This window comes from Bubalus kerabau, chromosome 9 (assembly GCF_029407905.1).
Source record: "Bubalus kerabau isolate K-KA32 ecotype Philippines breed swamp buffalo chromosome 9, PCC_UOA_SB_1v2, whole genome shotgun sequence".
Taxonomy (NCBI): Eukaryota; Metazoa; Chordata; class Mammalia; order Artiodactyla; family Bovidae; genus Bubalus; species Bubalus kerabau.
This window is the reverse complement of record NC_073632.1, coordinates 72,853,570-72,865,473: the sequence shown is the minus strand read 5'-3', so window position 1 is coordinate 72,865,473 and position 11,904 is coordinate 72,853,570. Positions and strand designations below refer to the sequence as shown.

Genomic DNA, 11,904 nt, shown 5'->3' with positions numbered 1-11,904 from the left:
GCCAACGCTCACCTACTGTTCCAAAAATGCTAGGGTCCTTCAGTTTAGTTCAGTTCAGTCACTCAGTCGTGTCCGACTCTTTGCGACCCCATGAATCACAGCATACCAGGCCTCCCTGTCCATCACCAACTCCCAGAGTTCACTCAGACTCACGTCCATCGAGTCAGTGATGCCATCCAGCCATCTCATCCTCTGTCATCCCCTTCTCCTCCTGCCCCCAATCCCTCCCAGCATCAGAGTCTTTTCCAATGAGTCAATTCTTCCCATGAGGTGGCCAAAGTACTGGAGTTTCAGCTTTAGCATCATTCCTTCCAAAGAAATCCCAGGGCTGATCTCCTTTAGAATGGACTGGTTGGATCTCCTTGCAGTCCAAAAGACTCTCCAACACCACAGTTCAAAAGCATCAATTCTTCAGCACTCAGCTTTCTTCACAATCCAACTCTCATATCCATACATGACCACTGGAAAAACCATAGCCTTGACTAGACAAACCTTTGTTGGCAAAGTAATGCCTCTGCTTTTCAGTATGCTATCTAGGTTGGTCATAACTTTCCTTCCAAGGAGTAAGCGTCTTTTAATTTCACGGCTGCAGTCACCATCTACAGTGATTTTGGAGCCCAAAAATAACAGTCTGACACTGTTTCCACTGTGTCCCCATCTATTTCCCATGAAGTGATGGGAACAGATGACATGATCTTCGTTTTCTGAATGTTGAGTTTTAAGCCAACTTTTTCACTCTCCTCTTTCACCTTCATCAAGAGGCTTTTGAGTTCCTCTTCACTTTCTGCCATAAGGGTGGTGTCATCTGCATATCTGAGGTTATTGATATTTCTCCCGGCAATCTTGATTCCAGCTTGTGTTTCTTCCAGCCCAGCATTTCTCATGATGTACTCTGCATATAAGTTAAATAAGCAGGGTGACAATATACAGACTTGATGTACTCCTTTTCCTATTTAAACATATCCTGCTTGTGCTCTATAAATGGAAAAAGAGAACCATGACAGCACATCTATTTACAACATGATTTACTGAATATTTTAAGCCCACTGTTGAGCTCTACTGTTCAGAAAAAAATGATTTTCTTTTTTAAATACTACTGCTCATTGACAATGCTGGTCAGCCAGAAGCAGGTACAATGAAGTTAATGTTGTTTTCATGCCTGTTAACACATCAAGAAGTAATTTCAACTTTCAAGTCTCATTATTTAAGAAGTACCTTTTGTGAGACAATAGTTTCCAATAGATAGTGATTTCTCAGATGAATTTGGGAAAAGTAAAGTAAAAATATTCTGGAAAGGATTCACCATTCTAGATGTCATTAGGAACATTTATGATTCATGGGAAGAAGTCAAAATATCAACATTTACAAGAATTTGGAAAAAGTTGATTCCAGCTCTCATGGATTTCAGAGAAAGAAGTAATTGCAGATGTGGTGAAAATAGCAAAAGAACTAGAATTAGAAATGGAGATTGAGGATGTGACAATTTCTGCAACCTTATGATCAAACTTAAATAGATGAGGAGTTACTTCTTGTAAATAACCAAAAAAGGTGTATGGTGTTTTTTTTTTTTTGGATGGAACTAAAATTCCTGGTGAAGATGCTGTGAAAATTGTTGAAATAACAAGAAAGAATTTTAGACTATAACATAAGCTTGGGTTTCTGTGATGGCTCAGATGCAAAGAGTCCACCTACAATGCAGGAGACCTCAGTTTAATCCCTGGGTCAGGAAGATCCCATGGAGAAGGGAATGGCAACCCATTCCAGTATTCTTGCCTAGAGAATCCCAAGGACAGAGGAGCCTGGCAGGCTACAGTCCATAGAGTCTCAAAGAGTTGGACATGACTGAGCAACTAACATTAGTTGATAAAGTAGTAGCACTTTGAGAGGACTGACTCTAGTTTTGAAAGAAGCTCATTGGTGGGTAAATATCATTTATTTGACATCATATTTGATGTGGTAAATATCATTGTTGTCTTATTTTGAGAAATAAAGATGAGCTATCTCAGCCTTCAGTAACTACTACCCTAATCAGTTAGCAGCCTTCAACATAAAAGCAAGACTCTCCACCATTAAAGACTGATACTTGCTGATGTCTTAGATGATGGTTAACATTTTTTTAGCAATAAAGTATTTTAATTGAGGTATGTGTGTGTGTGTGTGTGTATATATATATATATATATATATATATTTAAGATAATACTACTGCACACAATAGGCTAAGTATAGTATAAACATAACTTTTATATGCCCTGACAAACCAAAAACTTTGTGTGACTCACCTTATTCTAATATTTCCTTTATTGTGCTGGTCTGGAACTGAATTCCCAATATCTCCAAGGTAGGCCTATACTACATTTATTTCCCCATCAACTCCAAGTTGATTTCTACTCCCCTCACTTCACTAATGGACTTCCCAGGTGGCGTTAGTGGTAAAGAACCCACCTGCCAAAGCAGTAGATGTAAGAGACGTGGTTTCAATCCCTGGATCAGGAAGATTCCCTGGAGCAGGAAATGGCAACCCACTCCAGTATTCTTGCCTGGAGAATCCCATGGACAGAGAAGCCTGGTGGGGTCCAGTCCATGGGGTTGCCAAGAGTCAGACAAGAACAAAGTGACTTAGTGCACATGCACACTTCACTAAAGCTGCTTTTGCTAAGGTTTCTAGTTACTGCTGTGTTGTTAAAGCCAATGGACAATTTCAATCCTCAGCTTTCTTGACTACTTCTCAATTTTAGGTATGGTGGATCTTTCTCTTGGAGAACTTTTTACCTTGGCTGATTTGGTCTAAATGTGTTTCCTATCAAATTCATATGTTGAAGCTCTAATTCCCAATGTAGTGTATTTGGACACCTTTGGGAGGTAATTAGGGTAAGAAGAGATCATGAGGGTGGGGCCCTTGTGCTGAGATTAATGCCCTTATAGGAAGTGACACTGGAGAGCTTTCTTTCTCTCCATAGGGAAGTCGCTCAGTCGTGTCCGACACTTCGCGACCCCATGGACTGAAGCCCACCAGGCTCCTCTGTCCATGGGATTTTCCAGGCAAGAGTACTGGAGTGGGGTGCCATCGCCTTCTCCAAACTTTTGAGCTACGTAAGTGTAATTGTAAATCCTGTTATCTATATGAAATACATGTGAACATATATATATCACACACAGGCGTGTCATTCTGAATATTACTGCACACATCCCAGGAATCCAGACCTCGGCCCACCAACTTGTGTGTAATTCTGCTGTCCTGCATGATCGAGAAGTCCTGGCTGCGTCTGGTTCCCCGGAGATGGGTGCAGGCCCGTCATACGCGCCTTGTCTTCTGGGCCAGGGTGTGGTCCACTGGCAGTGTGAACCTGACGGAGCCATTCTTCTCCCAGCCCCTCCGGATCTTGGTGAGTCTGTGGCTGACACACGGCAGGAGAACAGGCCTTTGGCCAGGATGATAACACAGGGTACCAAGCAGGGTGAGGGTGAAGGTGGGGGGCAGGAAGAACTTGTAGCGGCTCTCCTCGAAGGGGCGGGTCCAGCCGTAGGTGAGCGTGTGCAGGGTGCTCAGTACCAGAGCCACAAAGCCCAGAGTGGACTGGACAAAGCTGAACTCCCTCCAGTTGAGTGAGTTCGCGATGGATGGCAGTGAGGTGACAGCCAGCAGGGACAGCATGCCAATGGCCAGCACTCCCAAGGACAGGTAGATCTCCATCCGCCACACTTCCTCCTCATTCCAGAGGTGACTCTTATTGGTCAAGACCTGCTTGACGGCCAGGTTGACCAAGTCGTAGCAGTGGGAGCGGTGCAGTGGCAAGCAGAGACTGTAGAGCGTGTGCAGGGCAGCGCAGAAGAAACTGAGGAGGCCGATCTGCTTGCGGTACTGCAGCCAGTGGTCCAGCCAGTCGGGGAAGCGTTGGTACTTGGTGCCGCGGCACAACTGCAGGGCAGCTGCCGGCACGCTGGGCAGATACACCAGCGACAGCAGCACGTAGGCCACACAGGGCAGTGTTGTGTTGACCACGAACACAGGGAGCTTGTAGAATTTGTTCTTGCCCTCCTGCACGTAGGGCTCCAGCACATCCCGGACAAAGTTGTAGGCGTAGAAGATGAAGAGCCCCAGGGCCAGCAGGGCAGGCACCTTCCAGCCGGGGAAGAGGCACAGGGGCATGGCCTCCACCTCCTGGGCTGAGGCCAGGGACCCCATGTCCACAGGGGTGAAGCCCATGGCCCTCACCATCTCCAAGATAGTGCGCTTGGCTTCCGGCTGGTCACTGCAGATGGGCACCTGCCTATTTCTATCCCTTGGACCAGACTGCAGGTCCAGGCAGAGATTACACTGAAGGCCTTGACCACTGCGCAGGTGGGGAAAAGGGAGGCCAGGTACTCAGCGTTGGACTCATGGTGCTGCAGGTGCTCCCGCTCTGTGGGATTGCTCACATCCACCAGGATCTTGCCAGCCAGCTGGTCACTGAGGCCACACAGTGTGGCGTAGTGTTCCCTGAACATAGCCATGAAGATGACCTCCGGGGAGCTCACCACCTCCTCCTGGAAAGTCACTTGCGCTGCTGAGGGAAACAGCCCAGCCATGTGTTTGGGGTTGCGGCTCCCCACCACCACACTGAAGCTGGAGCCCACCAGACAGGTGGCCAGGGAGTGGGCAAAGTCCCCACTACCCAGGATGCCCACTTTGGGAACCTCACTGGGGGCCTCAGCAAGACTACCATCACTGTCCACCATGTGGTGGCTGTTGAGCGGCTTGTCCATCTTTCCTGATGTTCTAGTGGCTGATTGGGGGTGCAAGGGGCTGTCCTCCATGTCAAGGGACTTACTGCAGCCTGGAGCAGGGGCTCTGCTCACCAGCTGCCCACTCTCCATGTGCTGCTTCTTCTGCCCTGGGCCTGAAGAAGAGGTCATGTGATTATACAGTGAGATACTGGTCACCTACAAGCCAAGAAACAAGGCCTTTGAAAGAAACCACTCCCTGACCTCAGACTTCTCAGCCTCCAGAACTGTGAACAAATTAATGCCTGTTGTTTAAGCCACCCAGTAGGTAGTGTTTTGTTATGATAGCCCTAGTTGACTAATGTGGCTGTCCTGACAACAGATTCTCCTTCCCTTTTGACTGTGTTTGTTTGGCTGTTTTGAGGTATCTCACATTATTCACCCATTTAAATTTTTAAAGATTAAAAAATATATTTACTTTTATTTATTTATTTATTTGACTATGTCAGATCTTAATTGTGGCATGCAGGATCTTTAATTGCACCATGTAGGATCCAGTTCTCTGACCAGGGATGGAACTCAAGCATTGGGAGTACAGAGTCTTAGCCACTTAGTCTTTCCACCACCAGGAAAGTCCCCTATACTCATTTCAAATATTAGCTTTAGGGTTTTATGCTTAAGTTTCTTTTTTTTTTTTCAGTCTATTCTCTCTTTTTAGAAGATTTCATCGTCTATCCTGATTATATATACCAACCACCTAAATTCATGTGGGCTGTGTACACACAACTCCAGAAAGCACCATGCACATAGACTCCTGAGGTCAGACAAAGTGGTGGTTGACCCTGTTCATATGGTGGTAACTCTCAAATTTAAAAAAGCAAGTCGATTTTCTCTTCCAAGATTCTTATTTCCATCTGCTGCCTTGATACCTGTTTTTTTGGTTTTCATGAAAGTGAAAGTGAAGTCGCTAAGTTGTGTCCAACTCTTTGTGACCCCATGGACTATAGCCTACCAGGCTCCCCCATCCATGGGATTTTCCAGGCAAGAATACTGAAGTGGGTTGCCATTTCCTTCTCCAGGAGATCTTCCTGACCCAGGAATCGAACCCAGGTCTCTTGCTTTGTAGGCAGATGCTTAACCATCTAAGCCACCAGGGAAAACCTGGTTTTCGATAGACATCTCAAATTAAATAGAAAACAAAACATGTGATCTTCCTTCCTCTCCAGACTGCCATATATCATTATATACTTCTTCACTTGCACAGTTCCTCATGCTGGAAATCCATTGTCTTCTTTGACATCTCCCTCTCCTATTACTCTCTATGTCTAATCAATTTCCTAAGTCTATACTTCACTCTTACCCCCATGCAAATCTCAGCAGTGTAACACAGTAGAAATTAACTGCTTATGTAGCTGTCTACTGTGAATTGAGTGGCTCTCAGAATTGAATGGCTCAGAGTCCAAGGCTACCTCAGTGCTGTAGACCTGCCATGTTCAGCGTTTACTCTCCAAGGTAACCATGGAAGTGGTTAAAAAAAAAAAATGAAGATTACCTGTGGCAGATTTTTATATCTGGAAATGTTGTGCATAGCAATATGTATTTTTATGGCCAGAACTCAGTCACATGTCCCCACCTAATTTCAAAGAAGGCTGGAAAATGTAATTTAGCCATGTGCCCCAGCAAAGAAGAAACATGGATATTCATGATCATGAGTTTTCTCTTCCATGACAGGTCTTGTCTATCCTGTCTTCAAAGTGAATTTTACATCCATTTCTCTTTTTCCATTGCCACCAACTTAACCTGAACCACTATCCTCTCACATTTGAAATACTCCTTAATCAGGAAATAGGTACAACCCAATTGTTTATTGTCACAGGACATCTTCAAGAACTTAGGAGTTAGGCAAATGATTTAGGGTAGAATAATGCACTTGCTTTTGAACTGTGGTGTTGGAGAAGACTCTTGAGAGTCCCTTGGACTGCAAGGACATCCAACCAGTCCATTCTGAAGGAGATCAGCTCTGGGTGTTCATTGGAAGGACTGATGCTGAAGCTGAAACTCCAATACTTCGGCCACCTCATGTGAAGAGTTGACTCTTGGAAAAGACCCTGATGCTGGGAGGGATTGGGGGCAGGAGGAGAAGGGGACAACAGAGGATGAGATGGCTGGATGGCATCACTGACTCTATGGACGTGAGTTTGAGTGAACTCCTGGAGTTAGTGATGGACAGGGAGGCCTGGCATGCTGCGATTCATGGGGTCTCAAAGAGTCGGACACGACTGAGCGACTGAACTGAACTGACTGAATGCACTCGCAGGTGGCTCAGTGGTAAAGAGTCTGTCTGCCAAGCAGGAGACCCAAGAGATACAGATTTAATCCCTGGGTCAGGAAGATCCCCTGGAGTAGGAAGTGGCAACATGAACTCTAGTATTCTTGCCTGAAAAATTCCATGGAGAGAGGAGCCTGGTGGGCTCTAGTCCATGGGTCACAAAGGGTCAGACACGACTGAGTGACTGAACGACTGAGCATGCACACATGCAATGCACTCTCTGACATCCCCATTAATTGACAATATTTTCAAACATCACAGGAAACTAGGGAGATTGGAGGTAGTGGAGTCAGAGCAATTAGCAGAGCAGAACCTTTTAGCTTCTATGGTCTCTTTGAATCCAGTAGCACTTGGTATACCTAATAACAAAGTCTCTCTCTTGTGGCTTTTGCCTTTATAGTAAGTCCCCTTCATAAGAACCTGCAAGTTGAGAACTTTCAAAGATTCAAACGTGTTTTTGCATGTCTAATCATGTGTCAGTTCATGTGTCTGGTGTACACTGTCACCTGCGTGCGTCCTCTATAAGTAAATAAAACCACTCTATAAGTGGTTGTGCTTTTGTGTACTTTACTGTACAGTACTGTATACAGTATGGTAGTACACTATCCTCAAGTCCAGGATGTCCAAAAGGAAGCAGAACAGCAGTGGTGATGTAGCCGGTACAGCTAAGAAGGGCCAGCTGTTGTACTGTACTTACTGTACTTACTGCACTGCAGGATTAAAAATGTTTTATCTTTTGTGTTTGCTTTTTATGTATTATTTGTGTGAAAAGTATCTTAAACCTACTACAGTACGATACTATTATTATGTAGCAAATTTTGTTATTTGGCTACCAAGGCTAGCTTTGATGGGCTTCGAAACAAATAGGTCTTACAAATGTGCTCTTGGAACAGATCTCATTAGTATGTAGGAGACTTACTGTATCAGCTTTATATAAACATTACTTACTTGTTGTCTTGTTTTCACCACCAGATAATAATCCCATCAAGAGAAGAAAGAAGTATTTTATACCTCCATCCTTTCAGAAAGTTCTGATGTTGCTTTGTACATACTAGGTGGGTAACTTAGTATGTACTTAGTATTTACTAAAATAGGGTCAACTATCTTTTATCTCCCTGCTTCAAAGTACTTTCCTTGAATCTGGAAAACTATAAAAGTTCGTACTTTCCTTAATTATTGGCTTGATAATTTGAATTTGAAGGCAGAGTTCCAAAGGATAGCGAGGACAGATAAGAAAGCCTTCCTCAGTGATCAGTGCAAAGAAATAGAGGAAAACAACAGAATGGGAAAGACTAGAGATCTCTTCAAGAAAATTAGAGATCCCAAGGGAACATTTCATGCAAAGATGGACTCAATAAAGGACAGAAATGGTAAGGACCTATCAGAAGCAAAAGATATTAAGAAGAGGTGGCAAGAATTCACAGAAGAACTATACAAAAAAGATCTTCATGACCCAGATAACCACGATGGTGTGATCACTCACCTAGAGCCAGACATCCTGGAATGTGAAGTCAAGTGTGCCTTAGGAAGCATCACTACGAACAAAGCTAGTGGAGGTGATGGAATTCCAGTTGAGCTATTTCAAATCCTAAAAGATGATGCTGTGAAAGTGCTGCGCACAATATGCCAGCAAATTTGGAAAACTCAGCAGTGGCCACAGGACTGGAAAAGGTCACTTTTCATTCCAGTCCCAAAGAAGGGCATTGCCAAAGAATGCTCAAACTACTGCACAATTGTACTCATCTCACATGCTAGTAAAGTAATGTTCAAAATTCTCCAAGCCAGGATTCAACAGTACATGAACCGTGAACTTTCAGATGTTCAAGCTGGCTTTAGAAAAGGCAGAGGAACCAGAGATCAAATTGCCAACCTCCACTGTATCATCGAAAAAGCAAGAGAGTTCCAGAAAAACATCTATTTCTGCTTTATTGACTATGCCAAAGCCTTTGACTGTGTGCATCACAATAAACTGTGGAAAATTCTGAAAGAGATGGGAATACCAAACCACCTGACCTGCCTCTTGAGAAATTTGTATGCAGGTCAGGAAGCAACAGTTAGAACTGGACATGGAACAACAGACTATTTCCAAATAGGAAAAGGAGTACGTCAAGGCTGTATATTGTCACCCTGCTTATTTAACTTATATGCAGAGTACATCACGAGAAACCCTGGGCTGGATGAAGCACAAGCTGGATTCCCAGGAGAAATATCAATAACCTCAGATATGCAGATGACACCACCCTTATGGCAGAAAGCAAAGAAGAACTAAAGAACCTCTTGATGAAAGAGAAAGTGGAGAGTGAAAAAGTTGGCTTAAAGCTCAACATTTGGAAAACAAAGATCATGGCATCCTGTCCCATCAGTCCATGGCAAATAGATGGGGAAACAGTGGAAACAGTGAGAAACTTTACTTTTGGGTGTTCCCAAATCACTGCTATGGTGACTGCATCCATGAAATTAAAAGACACTTGCTCCTTGGAAGGAAAGTTATGACCAACCTAGACAGCATATCAAAAAGCAGAGACATTACTTTGCCAACAAAGGTCTATCTAGTCAAGGCTATGATTTTTCCAGTAGTCATGTATGGATGTGAGAGTTGGACTATAAAGAAAGCTGAGTGCAGAAGAATTGATGCTTTTGAATTGTGGTGTTGGAGAAGACTGTTGAGAGTCCCTTGGACTGCAAGGAGATCCAACCTGTCCATCCTAAAGGAAATCATCCCTGAACATTCATTGGAAGGACTGATGCTGAAGCTGAAACTCCAATACTTTGGGCACCTGATTCGAAGAGCTGACTCATTTGAAAAGACCCTGATGCTGGGAAAGATTGAAGGTGGGAGGAGAAGGGGACAATAGAGGATGAGAAGGTTGGATGGCATCACTGACTCAATGGACATGAGTTTGAGTAAACTCTGGGAGTTGGTGATGGACAGCGAGGCCTGGTGTGCTGCAATTCATGGGGTCACAAAGAGTCAGACAGGACTGAGCGACTGAACTGAACTGAGCAAAAGGACATTCAGAATTATAAGTAGAAGTAAACATTGAGTTGTTAAATGAAAAATTCAAATCTTATCTTGCTCGTGCTTGTGCTAAGTTATTTTAGTCGTGTCTGATTCTTTGTGACCCAACGGACTGTAGCCCACCAGGCTCCTCTATTCATGGGATTTTCCAGGCAAGAATACTGGAACAGGGAGTCATTACCTTCTCCAGGGTATCTTCCTGACCCAGGAATCAAAACTGAGTCTCCTGTTTCTCCTGCATTGGCAGGCATAATCTTTACCACTTCATCACCTGGGAAGCCCTAAAGGTTTAAGAATCTTCCTGCAATGAGAGAGGCTCGGGTTCGATAACACATAGCTGGAATATAGAAAATGAAATGTATCACTAACAATCATTGCAGCCTACCTGTACCTGTCAATTGTTCAAAGTAAAGATGCTGCTCTTTCAGGATTCTCTCACATTTTCAGGATTTCCTCAGATTTTCAGGATTCCAAACAAGAAAAAGCTCTTTGTCGATGGCTCCACGGTAAAGAATCCACCTGCAATGCAGCAGACGGAGGAGTCACTGCTTCAGTCCCTGATTTGGGAAGATTCCCTGGAGGAGGAATACTCTAGTATTCTTGCCTGTAAAATCTCATGAAAAGAGGAGCCTAGTGGGCTACGGTCTATAGGGTTGCAAAGAGTTGGATATGACTGAGCACACACACAGAAAACGATAACAACATCAAGTAAGAATAATAGAAAATTAGCAGACTGACATTTTCACTATTAAAGCTTGCAAAGCTTTGAAAAATCCGTTCCCTTTCATAGGATCTTCATAAACCTTCTATAACGTGCTCTTCGTGATTCAGAGTGTGGGAAACGCCCTGTCTGATCCATTTTTCTGACAGAACCTCTGAAGTATGTTAGCACAGGAGGAAGGCAGAGAGCGAGGTTCTAAGGTACTATGCTGTTTATCCACCCCAGCATCTGTTTGGGCGTGGCTGCCTGGTCTAAGTCTGGTCCTGCCATGTTTAGTCATTGGCTCTGATTTTTCTATCCAACTCAGAGTGCTGTGGCCAATGGCAGGTTGCAGGATATCATTTCCAGGGGACATGCTGAACACCTTTGGAGTGAGGCGGGGATAAGTCTGATGCCCTCCTCACCCAGCTATGGTACTGCAGCTAGTTGTGATCTGCTGGCTCCCTCTAGGATCTGCTGATCTCTAGGTCAGGGTGCTGCCCTCAGTGTTTGAGGGAATGTAACTCCATCCTTGCCAGTCTCAGTGGGTGACAATGAACTAAGCAGGTTTAATGAGAAAAATGCTATCTGCAGCAACATGGATGGATCTAGAGATTATCCTACTAAGTGAAGCCAAACAAAAATATCACATGATATCACTCACATGTGGAATCTGAAATATGATGCAAATGAACTTATCCATGAAACAGAAACAGACTCACAGACACAAAGAACAGACTTATGGTTACCAAGGGGGAGAGAGGCTGCGAAGGATTGGGAGTTTGGGATTAGCAGATGAAGACTAGTCTACATAAGATGGATAAACAAGGTTCTACTGTATAGGGAACTATATTCAATATCCTGTGATAAATGATAATGGAAAAGACTATGAAAAAGAAATACATATAACTTTGCTGTACATCAGAAACTAACACAACATTGTAAATCAGCTATACTTCAATGAAGTAAATTAAAAAAAATTAACCTAGATTCTGATCTGAAAAAACTAAAGGTAAAAAATAACACCAAAGAAGTTCTGAACTGGGGGGTGACTTGATGAAATTTCAGATTTTTTTCTGTAAAGGAGTAACTTGAGATAAAGACACTTAAGACTTAAACCCACATTTACAAAGGAAAGGGGTTATCTTTTTAAC

At 43.7% G+C, this 11,904-nt stretch overlaps 1 pseudogene; it reads right to left on the bottom strand.

The window, feature by feature from the left end:
• Positions 1-2,582: 2,582 nt before the first annotated feature.
• LOC129619418 (metalloreductase STEAP3-like) lies at positions 2,583-4,744 on the bottom strand (annotated as a pseudogene).
• Positions 4,745-11,904: the final 7,160 nt, after the last annotated feature.